Source organism: Oncorhynchus masou, chromosome 11 (genome assembly GCF_036934945.1).
Source record: "Oncorhynchus masou masou isolate Uvic2021 chromosome 11, UVic_Omas_1.1, whole genome shotgun sequence".
In the NCBI taxonomy this organism is placed as follows: Eukaryota; Metazoa; Chordata; class Actinopteri; order Salmoniformes; family Salmonidae; genus Oncorhynchus; species Oncorhynchus masou.
In genome coordinates, this window is record NC_088222.1 from 55558919 (window position 1) to 55576740 (window position 17822).

The 17822-nt window shown below is 40.4% G+C and overlaps 1 protein-coding gene across 2 annotated transcripts in view; it reads right to left on the reverse strand.

Moving 5' to 3' along the window:
* Positions 1–17822, reverse strand: part of LOC135548857 (kin of IRRE-like protein 3) — a 280617-nt gene that overhangs the window by 154300 nt on the left and 108495 nt on the right. The window lies entirely within an intron of this gene.

Below are 17822 nucleotides of genomic sequence, written 5' to 3' on the forward strand. Positions count from 1 at the left end.
ATCTCCCAGCAAGAACTGGCAAATCTGGTGCAGTCCATGAGAAGGAGATGGTCACACCAGATACTGACTGTTACTTTTTGACCCTCCCCTTTGTTCAGGGACCCATTATTCACTTTCTGTTAGTCACATGTCTGTGGAACTTGTTCAGTATATGTCTCAGTTGTTGAATCTTGTCATGTTCATACAAACATTTACATATGTTAAGTTTGCTGACAATTAACACAGTTGACAATGAGAGGACGTTTTTTTGTTGAGTTTATATTTTATTCAGCGTGAATACAGTTGTTCTGAACTGACTTGCCTCATAAAATAAAAAATATATAAAAAATAATCACACAATAATTATCACCTTAAAACCTCTTGAAGCTCGGGGGCAGAATTTTCCCTTTTGGATAAATAGCGTGCCCAATTTCAACTTCCTCCTTCAACTTCCTTCTACTCATGCCAAGAATATAATATATGCATATTATTAGATAGAAAACACTCTGAAGTTTCTAAAACTGTTTGAATCATGTATTTGAGTATAATAGAACCTATGTAGCAGGCAAAACCCCGAGGACTAACTGTTCAGATTTTTTCCCCCTCTCTGTTCCCTGATTTGTCTTTGCCATGGGATACTTCATAGGAACCTATTTTCAGTTCCTACCACTTCCACTGGATGTCCCCAGTCTTTGGAATTTGGTTGAGGTTATTCCTTTGTGCAATGAAGAAGTAGGCCAATTCAGAACTGGGGACACTTATGTGAGTTACGCAAGACGTGAAAAGCAGCGCTGGTTTGTTTTCTTTCCTGTATTGAATACAGATTGCCCCGTCTACAATTTGATCGATTATTAATGTTTAAAAATACCTAACGTTGTATTACAAAAGTAGTTTGAAATATTTTGGCAAAGTTTATAGGAAACTTTTGAAATATTTTGTAGTGACGTTGCGTTTTTGTAAGCTGTTTTTTTCTGGATCAAACACGCTTTATAAATGGACATTTTGGATATATATGGACGGAATTAATCGAACAAAAGGACCAATTGTGATGTTTATGGGACATATTGGAGTGCCAACAAAAGAAGCTCGTCAAAGGTAATGCATGTTTTATATTTTATTTCACTGTTTTGTGTAGCGCCTGCAGGGTTGAAATATGCTAAATCCTTTGTTTACTGCTGGTGCAGATGGTGCAGGTGATCAGATAATAGCTTCTTATGCTTTCGAGGAAAAAAATTGCTTTTTTAAAAATCTGACATGTTGGCTGGATTCACAACGAGTGTAGCTTTAATTGAGTATCTTACATGTGTGATTTAATGGACGTTTGAATTTTATAGCATTTTATTTGAATCTGGCGTTCTGCATTTCCCCTGGCAATTGGCCAGTTGAGACATTTGCGTCCCGCCTATCCCTAAGAGGTTTTAAGTTTCAAATGACTTGGTAACCATCTCTCACTCTTTTTCTCTCCCTCATCAGCATCTACAGGCAACTTCACCTTACACCACTTTGTGGGGCCAAGAGCCTGTCAGCTGTCTCACACATACATAGCAGGTGTTAACACATACAGTTGAAGTCAGAAGTTTACATACACCTTAGCCAAATACATTTAAACTCAGTTTTTCACAATTCCTGACATTTAATCAGAGTAAAAATGCCCTGTCTTAGGTCAGTTAGGATCACCACTTTATTTTACGAATGTGAAATGTCAGAATAATAGTAGAGAGAATTATTTATTTCAGCTTTTATTTCTTTCATCACATTCCCAGTGGGTCAAAGTTTGCATACACTCAATTAGTATTTGGTTGCGTTGCCTTTAATTTGCTTAATTTGGGACAAAGTTTCCCACAATAAATTGGGTGAATTTTGGCCCATTCCTCTTGACAAAGCTGGTGTAACAGTGTCAGGTTTGTAGGCCTCCTTGATCACACAAACTTTTTCAGTTCTGCCCACACATTTTCTATAGGATTTGAGGTCAGGGCTTTGTGATGGCCACTCCAATACTTTGACTTTGTTGTCCTTAAGCCATTTTGCCACAACTTTGCTAGTATGCTTGGGGTCATTGTCCATTTGGAAGACCCATTTGCGACCAAGCTTTAACTTCCTGACTGATGTCTTGAGATGTTGCTTCAATAAATCCACATCATTTTCCTTCCTCATGAGACATATATTTTGTTTAGTGCATCAGTCCCTCCTGCAACAAAGCACCCCCATAACATGATGCTGCCACCCCCGTGCTTCACGGTTGGGATGGTGTTCTTCGGCTTGCAAGCCTCCCCCTTTTTCCTCCAAACATAACGATGGTAATTATGACCAAACAGTTCTATTTTTGTTTCATCAGACCAGAGGACATTTCTCCAAAAAGTACGATCTTTGTCCTCATGTGCAGTTGCAAACCGTAGTCTGGCTTTTTAATGGTGGTTTGGAGCAGTGGCTTCTTCCTTGCTGAGCGGCCTTTCAGCTTATGTCAATATAGGACTAATTTTACTGTGGATATAGGTACATTTGTACCTGTTTCCTCCAGCAGCTTCACAAGGTCATTTGCTGTTGTTCTGTGATTGATTTGCACTTTTCGCACCAAAGTACGTACATCTCTAGGAGACAGAATGTGTCTCCTTCCTGAGCGGTGTGACGGCTGCGTGGTCCCATGATGTTAACCTTTCCTACTATTGTTTGTACAGATGAACGTGGTACATTCAGGTATTTGGAAATTGCTTGTGGACTTGTGGAAGGTCTACAATTGTTTTTCTGAGTTCTTGGCTGATTTATTTTTATTTTCTCATGATGTCAAGCAAAGAGGCACTAAGTTTGAAGGTAGGCCTTGAAATACATCCACAGGTACACCTCCAATTGACTCAAATGATGTCAATTAGCCTATCAGAAGCTTGACATAGTTTTAAAGACACAGTCAACTTAGTGTATGTGAACTTCTGACCCACTGGAATTGTGATACAGTGAATTATAAGTGAAATAATCTGTCTGTAAGCAATTGTTGGAAAAATTAATTGTGTCATGCACAAAGTAGATTGCCAAAACTATAGTTTGTTAGCAAGAAATGTGTGGAATGGTTGAAAAACAAGTTTTAATGACTCCAACCTAAGTGGATGTAAACTTCCCACTTCAACTGTACCTGTACATTGCTGCTGTGACACTAATGACACAAGCTCAGACACCAACAAAAGTAGAAGCACAATCTTCCCTTTTCAACACTGGTGATACACACATTCACACACACACAGCACAACCCTAATTAGGCTGGGGCACCACATGGGACTACAGAGAGGGGAATGTTTCGTTTTTTAGGTTCCCATGCTACATTTTTCATTTCTAGAAGCTTTTCCTATTAATTTGTAGCTATAACACTTAAAATATGTTGGTATCACTTCACGTTGTAGCTCAGAATAATGGAATAATATCAAAGTAATAACCATTTACAGTAATGCCTTTTAGTTAACAAGAAATGTTATTAAAAAGTGAATCAGACTGTAGTTTCTACATTGGTTGATAGATGCTTATTTCATACACATTATTTCTCTGCTGTTTCCACATTGTTCTTGTGCTGTTGAAGTCTACAAATAAAATACAAATGTACTGGGATATAAAATCCAGAAACAGATATGGAAATTATAATGCAATTGTGTTGTATTCATTATAGTTTGGTGTGTACAGATGCTATACAGATGGCATAGTTTCAATGTAATACAATGTAATATCAGGACTGGAAATGTAAGACCCTCTTGCCCTGGTCAACACAACACCCTGAAACAAGCAGAAGGATTACAAAAGCAATGGAGCAAATAAACAGGAAACTATTGTCTAGGAGGCCCTTGAGAACCACAGACCAGAGACCCCTGAGAATGCTCCTATTCCCCTTCCTATGGCCTTCGTATAACACAGGTGAAGATGACCTACAGGAACATTTCCCATGGGATGAAAAAAGAAACATATATAATCACCAGCTTCCCCTCTGAGACTGAGTGGTCCGAGACCACTCAGTGCTACTCTCGTCACAGGTGCACACATACAGTGTTGAAATCAGGTCAATTTAAGCTATGGAAATCACCCATAGCCGTTGTGACACGTGAATCACATTTGGCTTATGGACAATCTGGTGTGACTGCATTACTTCTGCCTGCCAGAGCCATACTCGCAACCACCCTCCTGCATCCTCGCGATCCCCCTGTGTGTCAACAAGCAATTCCATTGCCATCAATGGCGGTGGTGGTAACGTTGCGGCGGTGACAGGTTGCTCACAGGCGAAGGCTTTCCTGCTCTGCTAATGGAGTTTATGCTCGGTAGAAAGGTCAAATCAGGTAAGATTAGGGCCTAATCTGCTGCTGACAGCTGTGACCTTATCAACATTGATGTCTCCACACAGCCCCATACCATCTCTCGCCATCTCCTCTGTCACTGGCCTCGCAGCTCTGACTAAAACTGAGGCTGCCGTGACCACAGAACTGACAGACTAACAAAGGATGCGGGTTGGTTTAGAAACCCTGAAGATGGCCTGGATTAGGTCCAAGGTCAAGGGTCAACACCAGGATTTAGAGTGTGACGCCAGTTGACCCTGTGATATAACATTACAGGGATGATTCAGAACTGCTGAAATGATCCCCCATTCAAGGACAGGGTTTGGGAAGGTTCTGTCTGTGTCTGCACCTCTTGTGTCAGGGAAGATGCTGTCATTTGGCTTCTGGGGTTATGTCAGATATTTGAATGCAAGTTATGTTATGTCATATATTTTGTGTTATGTTAGGTTACATATTATGTCCTGTTAACAAATAACATAATACATCAAATAACATTCCACAGGAGATAAGCATGAGGCTCGGATTCATTCTTCAATTTAAAACCGCTCTTCGACAAGCCCAGGAACGGGCGGAGCTGGGGGAAAACAGGTGTTTAACCTCACTTCCATATTTCAGGGAACATTAGTTATAGTCATACACAACAAGACCAAAAGTATGTGGACACCTGTTCGTCGAGCATCATGGGCATTAATACAAAGTTAGTGCAATGTTGGAGCATTGCTGTGGGGACTTGCTTCCATTCAGCCACAAGAGCATTGGTGAGGTTGGACACTGATGTTGGGCAATTAGGCATGGCTTGCAGTCCACATTCCAATTAATCTCGACAAACCATTTCTATATGGACCTCGCTTTGTGCACGGAGGCATTGTCATGCTGAAACAGGAAAAGGCCTTCCCCAAACTGTTGCCACAAAGTTGGAAGCATAGAATCAACTAGAATGTCATTGTATGCTGCAGCGTTAAGATTTCCCTTCACTGGAACTAATGGGCCGCTTGGCATTGTGCATGGTGATCTTAGGCTTGTTGCTCGGCCATGGAAAACAAGACGAACAGTTCTTGTGCTGATGTTGCTTCCAGAGGCAGTTTGGAACTCGGTAGTGAGTGTTAGAATCGAGTACAGAGGATTTTTATACGCTGGGTGCTTCAGCACTCAGTGGTCCCATTCTGTGAGCTTGTGTGACCTACAACTTCGCGGCTGAGCCGTTATTGCACCTAGACATATACACTTCACAATTTCAGCTCTTACTGTTGACCAGGGCAGTTCAGGCAGGGCATAAATGTGTTGAACTGACTTGATGGAAAGGTGGCATCTGATGATGGTGCCACTTTGAAAGTTACTGAGCTCTTCAGTAAGACCATTCTACTAACAACGTTTGTCTATTGAGGTTGCATGGTTGTGTGTTCAATTTTATACACCAGTCACCAACAGGTGTGGCTGAAATAGTATATACAGTTGAAGTCGGAAGTTTACATACACTGAGGTTGGGGTCATTAAAACTCATTTTACAACCACTCCACAAATTTCTTGTTAACAAACTATAGTTTTGGCAAGTTGGTTAGGACATCTACTTTGAACATGACACAAGTAATTTTTCCAACAATTGTTTACAGACAGATTATTTCACATATAACTCACTGTATCACAATTCCAGTGGGTCAGAAGTTTACATACACTAAGTTGACTGTACCTTTAAACAGCTTGGAAAATTCCAGAAAATGATGTCATGGCTTTAGAAGCTTCTGATATTCTAGTAGACATCATTTGAGTCAATTGGAGGTGTACCTTCAAACTCAGTGCCTCTTTGCTTGACACGGGAAAATCAAAAGAAATCAGCCAAGACCTCTGAAATATTATTGTAGACATCCACAAGTCTGGTTCATCCTTGGGAGCTATTTCCAAATGCCTGATGGTACCACGTTCATCTGTACAAACAATAGTACGCAAATATAAACACCATGGGACCACGCAGCCGTCACACCGCTCTGGAAGGAGATGCGTTCTGTCAGAAGAGATGAACATACTTTGGTGCGAAAAGTGCAAATCAATCCCGAAACAACAGGAAGATGCTGGAGGAAACAGGTACAAAAGTATCTATTTCCACTGTAAAATGAGTCCTATAATGACAAACCTGAAAGAAGCCACTGCTCCAAAACCGCCATTAAAAAGCCTGATTACGGTCAACAACTGCACATGGGGACAAAGATCGTACTTTTTGTGGAAATGTCCTCTGGTCTGATGAAACAAAAATAGAACTGTTTGGCCATAATTACCATCGTTACTTTTGGTGGAAAAGGGGGAGGTTTGCAAGACAAACAACACCATTCCAACCGTGAAGCACAGGGATGGCAGCATCATGTTGTGGGGGTGCTTTGCTGCAGGAGGAACTGATGCTATTCACAAAATAGATGGCATCACGAGGAAGGAAAATGATGTGGATATATTGAAGCAACATCTCAAGACATCAGTTAGGAAGTTAATGCTTGGTTGCAAATGGGTCTTCCAAATGGACAATCACCCCAAGCATACTTCCAAAGTTGTGTCAAAATGGCTAAAGAACAACAAAGTCAAGGTATTGGAGTCACCATCACAAAGCCCTGACCTCAATCCTATAGAAAATGTGTGGGCAGAACTGAAAAAGTGTGTGCGAGCAAGGAGGCCTACAAACCTGACTCAGTTACACCAGCTCTGTCAGGAGCTTCCCAAGTATTGTGGGAAGCTTGTGGAAGGCTACCCAAAATATTTGACCCAAGTTAAACAATTTAAAGGCAATGCTACCAAATACTAATTGAATGTACAAAAACGTCTGACCCACTGGGATTGTGATGAAAGCTGAAATACATCATTCTCTCTACTATTAATCTGATATTTCACATTCTTATAATAAAGTAGTGATCCTAACTGACCTAATACAGGACATTTTTACTAGGATTAAATGTAAGGAATTGTGAAAAACTTTATTTTATTTTATTTGGCAAAGGTGTATGTAAACTTCTGATTTCAACTTTATATATAGGCCAAAACACACATCACGACAAGAGAGACATCACTACATAAAGAGAGACCTAAGACAACAACTTAAAATGGCAGCAACACATGACAACACAGCATGGTAGCAGAACAACATGATAACAACACGGTAACAACACAACAAAACATGGTACAAACATTATTGGGCACAGACAACAGCGCAAAGGGAAAGAAGGTAGAGGCAACAATACATCATGCAAAGCAGCCACAACTGTCAGTGAGAGTGTCCATGATTGAGTCTTTGAATGAAGAGATTGAGCTAAAACTGTCCAGTTTGTATGTTTGTTGCAGCTCGTTCCAGTCGCGAGCTGCAGCGAACTGAAAAGACGAGCAACCCAGGGATGTGTGAGCTTTGGGAACCTTTAACATAATGTGACTGGCAGAACAGAGGATGAGGGCTGCAGTAGAAAGCTCAGATATGGGGGAATGTGGCCTAAGAGGGTTTTATAAATAAGCATCAACCAGTGGGTCTTGTGTCGGGTATTCAGAGATGACCAGTTTACAGATGACTATGGAGTGCAGTGATGTGTCGTACATGGAACGTTGGAGGCAAATCTGATGGGCGAATGGTAAAGTACATCTAGCCGCTCGAGAGCACCCTTACCTGCTGATCTGTAAATTATGTCTCCGTAATCTAGCATGGGTAGGATGGTCATTTGAATCAGAGTTAGTTTGGTCGCTGGGGTAAAAGAGGAGTGATTACGATAGAGGAAACCTAGTCTAGATTTAACTTTAGCTTGTAGCTTTGATATGTGCTGAGAGAAGGTCAGTGTACTGTCAAGCCAAGCTCCCAAGTGCTTGTATGAGGTGACTACCTCAAGCTATAAACCCTCAGAGGTAGTAATCACTCCTGTGGGGAGAGGGGCATTCTTATTACCAAACCAAACAGTATCATCTGCATATAAATGGATGAGAGAGCTTCCTACTGCCTGAGCTATATTGTTGATGTAAATTGAGAAGAGCGTGGTGCCTAGGATGAGCCTTGGGGTACTCCCTTGGTGACATGCACTCTTTGAGAGAGGTAGTTAGCAAACCAAGCCCCCTCAGAGACACGGCCCACAAGATTGGAATTGTCTACCATAAAGCTTGGCCAAGTCAATAAAAATAGCAGCACAACATTTCTTAGAATCAAGGGTGATATGACATCATCAAGGACCTTTAACCTTGCAGTGACACATCCATAACTTAAGCTTAAAACAGATTACATACCAGAGATAATACTATAGGCATCAAGAAAGCCAGGTAATTGATTATTGACAAGTTTTTCCAACACTTTTGATAAACAGGGCAGAATAGAAATATCCGATTGATCTCCCTTTTTAAACAATGGACGAACCGTGGCTGCCTTCCAAGAACTGGGAACCTCCCCAGAGAGGAGAGACAGGTTAAAAAGGTCAGAGAGGCTTGGCGATGACAGGGGTAGCAACCTTAAAGAAGAAAGCGTCGAAACCATCTGACACATGTTTTGGGGGGTCAAGTTTAAGGAGCTACTTCAGCACCTTGGACTCAGTAACCACCTGCAGGGAAAAACTGTAGCGATGCAGGGGGAAAAGAGGGAGGAGCATCGGGGCTAGTCGCATTAAAAGGGGTGGGATATGAGGAAATGTTGTATGGGCAAGGAGGCATGGCTGAGTCAAATAGGAATCCTGACTTAATGAGGTAGTGATTAAAGAGCTCAGCCATGTGCGTCTTGTCAGTAACAACAACATCATCAACATTAAGGGACAGCTGTGAGGAAGAGGAAATATTCTCCAGGTCTTTAACCGTTTTCAAGAACTTATTGGGGTTAGACCCACAGAGAGAGTACTGCTCCTTAAAGTAATTCACTTTGGCCTTCTGGATAGCTTGAGTGCACTTATTTCTAATTTTCCTGAACCAGAGCCAGTCAGCCTGAGAATGCGTGTGCCAAGCTTTTCGTCAAATGCAATTCTTGAGGTGGACTAACTCTGCAAGATCACGGTCGAACCAGGGGCTGAACTTGTTTTTAATTCTCATTCTCATGGGGGCTTGTTTGTTAAAGTTTTTAGCAAGTGTCTATGTGAAATAAGGACAGGACATTTCACTGAGCAGCCATTACGAACATAAGCTGTAAAGCAATGATCACTAAGGTCATTACAGAAAACACCAGAACGATACTGATCAGGATGATAAAGAGGAGAGAAGCCTTTCTGGGTGTTTGGAATCATACCTTTGGGATTGGGAAGGTGGTTTAAGATTGTCCCAGTTTAGGTCACATAGCAGGGCAAATTCAGACTTAGTGTGAGGGGTCAGGAGAAATCTTAGGGCAGGTAGTGCTCAGGCCGGTGCTGATGGAAGACGATAGCACCCAGCAAAGTCAACACAGAGCTATTGGCAAGTTTAATGCTTAAAACCAGCAAATCAAATTGTTTGGGGACAGACTTTTTGGAGACAACCGAGCACTGAAGATGATCCTTGGTAAAGATTGCAACTCCACCACCGTTGGAAGATCTGTCTTGATAAAAAATGTTATAACCAGAAAGATTAACATCAGTGTTCAAAACGCTCAGTCTTAACCACGTCTCAGTAATGACCAACACACCTGGTCAACCATTTAAACGCCCAAGACACCGCCAAAACCCTGGTAGAGTGGGCACGTACACCACTAGTTAACCCTTGCCCCTTGCTGCCATATTCCAGGGATATAGCTTCCATAATCCAGTGGGAGAGATGCTGATTAGTGAGTGCCCTACCACGACCTGGATTAGCAGAACAGCAAAACAGACAAAAAGCTGGCACTACTCCCTGAATTGAGTAACCCTCGCACAGCATGTCCCACCCTTGGGAGGAAGCGCCTGTTGTGACCACTTTGCAGGACAACACCTGGCCCAGGGCTCCCTACACTGGGCCAATGCCCGAAGACATATCGGTGACACCTGGATAAACCAGTTTATGTGGCGAGATGCAGCCAAGCACGTTGCTACTTGTGGGTACTGTCGTCACAACGGGTGTTTAGGGAGGTTGGCAAGGCAAGACAGGATCCCGTGTCACCCCCCCATCCCCGAGCTGGGTGCGAGGTGGCTGTCTCCTTCCCAGAGTCATGGCAGGACTAATTATGACACCTGCTTGTTGATAGTAGAGCTGGCCTTTAATGAGATACACATGGAAATGATCAGAGGCAACCAATTGATGGTGTTGATCTTTGTAGTTTCAGATCTCTGGAGACCTACGCAATTACAAAGTATTTGATAATCACTTTACCTTTCAGTGTATTCAAGTCTTATCACAAATCACACAAGAAACACTGACAAACAGAACACAATTCATCTGCATATTGCAGAGGGAGGCAGTTTAGGCTGAATTAAATTCCATTCCCGTGTGTCACTCAGGGACACTCCAATGTCATTAAAGTGGAACCGCATGAAACCTAACGAGGTACAGTGATTCTGGAACCATTTGCACTGACACACCTTACCAGCAATGATCAGGCTTCTTTCAAATAGACAAGTCAAGACCAGTAAACACTCTCCTTCCTGCCTTTACCACCCCCCGCCCCCCGCCTCCCAACATAAACTACCCTCCAACCTTCTCTCACTCTCTGTCTATTTCTGACACACACACGCACACACAAACACACAAATAAGCCACACTTGCCCTCCTCCACTGAACGGCCGGGTGGGTAAGACAAGCCATGTCATAACCAAACTCATCAGTTCCCTGATAACCGCACTTGTCAGCGCGCCTGCCCTTGCTTCAGTAAACAATCATTCATCAGTGTAGGAGGATGAACAGCAACAACCAGCGCCAACCTCTGGGTCCAGGTAGGGGGTAGGAGGAAGAGCACTGCTGGTTGTTGTTGTGCCCTAGTTGTTTTATTTACAACCTCCGCTGTGATTTACATCATATGGAACGTTTAAAGAGCAAGAGCTAATGCAGCTATACCTGGGGACACTTGGAGTTAGTTTCATGGGTTTAATATGAAAATGTTGCTATGTGAGTATCATTGTTGAGTAGTTTGGTCGCAGCTCTTACTCTAAAAGGTATCAAAACAATACAATACAATAATACAGGGAACGTATCGCATTTCTAAGCTTTAGCCTAAACAGCTTTATATTTGAGAGTACTGTTGTTGACTAGAAATCTCATAGACTTTAATCTTTAAATCATTTAAAAACATGTCCTTGGAAAGAAAGAATTTGTTATTAAGAATGAACACATAATACAAAAGCATTTAGCCTTTGTCAAATGGAACTTCTTGATTCCTGGCATTACATGGCAGTGCAATAACTTTTCACTGGAAACAGAATTCTGCCCCTGGCAATAGAGATAGCCTAGCGAACGAATACTTGTCAACAGATGCACACAACTTTTTCTTACTTTGCAGTTACATCTACAGTTGTTTCCAAAATGTGTCATATACACTGCAGAGATAATTGGTTATTTAAAAATGTGTGTCCTCACAGTGGGTTCGAGCGTATCTTCAGACATGGAGAAGGATTCAAACAGACAATGATGCTCTAATTAAATGTACCAATATTATTATATTAAATCATTATCTGCCTTTTCATCCAATTTTACCTTCAAGTAATGTCCTCGTGAAAAAAAAAGGGCAGGTGATTTGCAACATGTGCAATGCAACACCGGAAAAATTAAGATAAGTTTTTCGTTGTGACCAATGTTGGGGGAAATGGGTTACAAAAGTTACGTAATCAGATTACTTTTATGATTAATTTAGTAAAGTAACACCTGCTTTTTCCAATTGGGTAATATCATTAGTTACTTTGTTAATTAAGCAACGCGTGTTACTTTCAGAATCATATCTCTACCGGGCGTGTTTCGATGATCCAATCTCGGCTTGTTTTATTATTTAATTCTCGAGCGATCGGTGAAAGGCTGGTTGGAGAAATTTCACGACAGCTGTTTTCCATAGAAATGTATAGAGGGCGCACTTCTGAACTATGCCATTGATCGCTTCTGTGATACCATAGAGGGCTTTCCCATCTAGTGGTAAATGTGCCCTTTATACTGTACATCCCTATGAGTAAGTGCAGTCTCCTAAACAAGAGGGGCGGCTTGAGAAAAAGATTTTGAATGAACAGATAGGATATCTGTATAGATGTTTGCCTTACAGTATATATGGCTAATTAAAAAGCCCATATGATAGCGCAGAACTTGTAGACTAGCACAGGAAAGCAGCGCCACAGAAAAAAGCAGAATGTAGTGATCAATCCTGAGTTAGTAAGTAGCCCATCTTTGGTAGAACGCGAGCGGTTCGCCTTCCTCCCTCCAACAGTCAAACAAATGGTAAGATTTTTAAATATTTTTTTCATTAAATTTAAGCAAAGTAATTTATACTCCTTGACTTATTCCACATTTTGTTGTGTTACAGCCTGAATTCAACATGGATTAAATATATTTATTTTCTCACACATCTACACACAATACCCCATAATGACAAATTGAAAACATGGTTTAGAAATGTTTGCAAATGTATTGAAAATAAAATAAAGAAATATGTAATTTACATAACTATTCACAAACCTGAGTAAATGCATGTTTGTGTGTCGCAGCAGTCTAAGACACTGCATCTCAGTGCTAGAGGCGTTACTACAGACTCTGTGTCACGGATGCCTCCGGAACTTTCATTACGCACACCTGGCCCCTATTCCCAGTGATTAGTACTTGTATAAGTGTGCCCTTTGGTTTCTATTTGGTGGTCGATTATTGTTACAATTTCTGTTGTTGCGTGTGAGTGAGTAAGTGTGCTGTGTGTTTTGGGCTTTCATGCCCTTGTGGATTGAGCAGATGATTACAGGTCTCATCCCGGGGGTTAATCGTTGTGCGAGTCCAGCACAAACACGTCTTTGGCTTTAGAGTTCTTTAGTGAGCTAATCACCTTGTTCACCTCTGACTCAGAAACCTCACTTATGATGAAGACAGGTTGAGTGTCATTCACTGGTGCTAAGCTGAGCCCAAGAAACCAGTGTAATTGAAGGCTGTTCCTATTTTGACTGTGTCCTGTGTTAGACTCATTCACATTGATTTCTAGTCTTTTTGCAGTGTTACTATGGTCTTCCCTGTTCACTTTTTTTAGATTCTCCCAGATCAATTGATCATTTCCCGTCCAATTATTTTGATAAAAACGTTTGCCTTGAACTGTTTGATTCCTTTCATCACCTTATTGCTCAACATGATCTGTCATGCTCTAATTAGAACTTTAGAGCTATTTTTACAGCATGATCGCGTTCTTTCATGCTCTTTTGGGTGAGATTTTCTTCAGGAAGCAATTTAATGTAGTCTGGATTGTGGATAGGACAATAGATCAGTGCAGTTAATTCCCTTAATTGCGTTTTCAGAATAATTGAATTCACTCTTAGGCTTTCTAACAGTAGAGAGGTTAAACCTGTTCTTGGAAAGCTTGCTGGCTATACATGTCAGATTATGATCCTAGTAACCATATTAAATGATTTAGTCACTGTCTCTGGTCTATTACTGAACACCAGATCAATCTGTGTTTCAGAACAAGTCACCCTGGTGGCCCTGTAACTAGCTGTGTAAGGTCAAATGTATTAGTGACCTGTTTGAGGGTTTTCCTACAAGACTTGACTTCATAATTCATGTTAAAATCTTCCATTAAGAAGACCTCTTTCCCAAAATCACATTCCCTAAGCATGGTATTAAACTGATCAAAAACACCCTTTTGGTGGAAGGTGATCTACAGTATACAGTACATTCCAATTAAGGTAAAATACATTTGGAAAGACGGTGTAATGTTTAGGCCAATACATTCTAGTTCATTATCACATGACCACTCAATTTGTTTACATCGGCCTTGTTCTTTAATGTAAATCATCAGACCCCCTCTTCTTTCAACCCTGTCTCTTCTGAAAACATTGTAGCCAGGCAGAATCAAAGCAGCAGACGGAGAGTTTTTATGGAGCCATGTCTCTAAAAAGCAGATGAAGGTTGGAGTCTGTGAGAAGATGTTGAATTTGATAACTTTTTGGAATCTTCTGTGTTTTCTGACTGCTGGGTTTAGGCCGTTTGTTTCGTTTTGATTATGGGCAGTTTGGTAGTGCAATTAACTGCCCCTTCTGCTTGCACTGGATCCAGTGAACAAATTAGAACAGCTTGCAAGCCAGAAGCAGAGTTGGGGATCGAATAACACTCAGGGATTTCACCATGAGGCCAATGGTGACTTTAAAAAAGCTACAGAGTTTAATGTCTGTGATAGGAGAAAACCGAGGATGGATCAACAACATTGTAGATACTCTACAATACTAACCTAAATGATAGAGTGAAAAGAAGGAAGCCATTGCAGAATAAAAATATTCCAAAACGTGTGTCCTGTTTGCAATAAGCCACTAAAGTAAAACTGTAAATGATGTGGCAAATAAAATAACTTTATGTCATGAATACAAAGCATTGTGTTTGAAGCAAATCCAATCCATCAACTCTTCATAGTTTGAAGTATGGTGGTGGTTGCATTATGTTATGGGTGTGCTTGTCATCAGCAAGGAGTTTTTTGTGGGATAAAAATAAACGGAATAGAGCTAAGCAATGGCAAAATCCTAGAGGAAAGCCTGGGTCAGTCTGCTTTCCAACAGACACTGGGAGACAGATTCACCTTTCAACAGGGCAATAATCTGAAACACAAGGACAAATATATATATATATATATATATATATATATATATATATATATATATATATATATATATATATATATATATATATATATATAAAACAAATTCTTATTTACAATGACGGCCTACCCCGGCCAAACCCAAACCCTAACCCGGAAAGCGCTGGGCCAATTGTGTGCAGCCCTATGGAATTCACAATCACAGCTGGTTGTGATACAGCCTGGAATCACGTTGGTATGAATGATTCAGGAGACAGGCGCAGGAATGCGTAATAGGGGTTTCTATTACACCCAAATTACGAGGTTCTGTGTAAAGCCACGGGGTTACCTCTTGTTCCAGTGCTTTTCTGAAGACAAAGGAATTCTCCCGGTTGGAATCTTATTGATGTTTTATGTTAAAAACATCCTAAAGATTGATTCCATACATCGTTTGACTTGTTTCTACGACCTGTAATGGAACTTTTCAAGTTTTTGTCTGGACAAAGTGCTCGCGCCTCATGAAGATGGATTACTGGGCTGAACACGCTAACACCAAGTGGCTATTTGGACATAAATTATGGACTTTATGGAACTTTATGGAACAAATCAGTCATTTATTGTCGAACTGGTATTCCTGGGAGTGCCTTCTGAAGAAGATCATCAAAGGTAAGTGAATATTTATAGTGTTATTTCTAACTTCTGTTGACTCCAAAATGGCGGATATTTCTCTGGCTGGAATGGGCTCTGAGCGCCATTCTCAGATTATGCTTTTTCCGTAAAGTTTTTTTGAAATCCGCTATAAATAAAATCAGACTAATGAACATAATCCTTAGTTGTGTATTGCTGCTTCCCATGTTATCCGTTGTCTGTAGCTTGTGAGGTGTGGAAACACTTTGTTGTTTTTATGTATTTTGTTTGGTTGCTTTTTGTGCTATTTCTCTGTCTGTTGCTTGTTCTATGTTGTTCTGCATGTGCTCACTGCTCATTGTTTGTCTGTATTGTTATTGTAATTTCTTTTAATAACCTGCCCAAAGACTGCGGTTGAAAATTAGCTGGCTGGCTAAAACCGGCACATTAACTGAAACATTGATTAATGTGCAATGTCCCTGTAAAAATAAAAATAAACTCAAACACTATTATTGCAAACAGAGTGACTTTTTATGTGACTTGTCAAGCACATATTTGCTCCTGAACTTATTTAGGCTTGCCCTAACAAAGGGGTTGAATCCTTATTGACTCAAGACATTTAGCTTTTCATTTTTTATTCATTTGTATACATTTCTAAAAAGATCATTCCACTTTGACATGATGAGGTATTGTGTTAATATATTTTAAATTCAGGCTGTAACACAACAAAACGTGGGAAAAGTCAAGGTCTGTGAATACTCTCTGAAAGAACTGCTACAAGTAATATAACATGCTACTTTCCACACAAAGTAATATTGCGTAGTATTATTATTATTATTAGTATTATTAAGTATTATGAAATATATTACTTTCCTCAAGTAAACTAATGTACAAAAAATGTCAATGTGAACACACTAACCTATGCTCAACCTTTTCACGGCTTATGCTTTTAGCGCTAAAATAAGGACATGCAAAATAAAAAGAAGAACTACATAGCAAATAAATAATATAATGTAAATACATTCAGTGCACATGTTGTGGTTCAAGGTCTGGGGGTTTGATGTATAATGTATATCACATATTATATGAGGTGAAGTGAAGTGCAGGACAACAGTGTTACTTATAGATGGGCTTCCCCCTTGAGAAGCTGTATAGTACAGTATATTAAAGTAAACATGTTGAGACTAATACCATCAGCATATTAGGTATGTTGAGGGCAAATGGGTCTTCCAAATGAACAATGATCCCAAGAATACTTACAAAGTTGTGGCAAAATAACTTAAGGACAACAAAGTCAAGGTATCGGAGTGACCATCACAAAGCCTTGAGTTCAATCCCGTAGAACATTTGTGGGCAGAACTGAAAAAGTGTGTGCAAACAAGGAGCCCTACAAACCTGACTCAGTTACACCAGCTCTGTCAGGAGGAATGGGACAAAATTCACCCAACTTATCGTGGGAAGCTTGTGGAAGGCTACCCAAAACATTTTACCCAAGTTAAACAATTTAAAGGTAATGCTACAAAATACTAATTGATTGTATGTAAACTTCTGACCACCTGCGAACGTGATGAAAGAAATAAAAGCTGATATAATTAATTCTCTCCACTATTATTCTGACATTTCACATTCTTAAAATAAAGTGGTGATCCTAACTGACCTAATACATGGGAATTTATACTTGGATTAAATTTCAGGAATTGTGAAAAACTGAATTTAAATGTATTTGGCTAAGGTGTATGTAAACTTCCAACTTCAACTGTATACAATCCATATCTCCAGGTTTAAAAATCAATCTTTAACCTGTCTCCTCCCCTTCATCTACACTGATTGAAGTGAACTTAACAAGTGACTTCAATAAGGAATCATGGCTTTCACCTGGATTCACCTGATCAGTCTTGTTTTTTTGTTTTGTACACTCAGTGTACGTAATGGCTATATTGGGCAAGCTTTACAGCAATGAGGTGTGGGCTTTGGAAGGCTTGATAGATTGATGCTACCGATCAACCACCCATATATCACTGAATCTACGGCTTATTAAGGGAAATTCTAATTATGAGTATCTGTTACAGAGATTTAGCGGAGAGAGAGAAAGAGAGTGAGTGAGAGGATGTGTGTGTGTGTGTGTGTCTGTGTGTGAAAGACAGATACTGTAAAGAGGGAGTGTGAGAGGGACTGGCTGGACAGGCTTCGGATGCCATTATTAAGGACTGTGTAAATCGGTAATTTGGCACACAATTTGGGGTGATCAACTGGAGAGCAACAGGCTGTCAGCCTTTTCACAGTAGAATCTGTCGAGCCTCAGA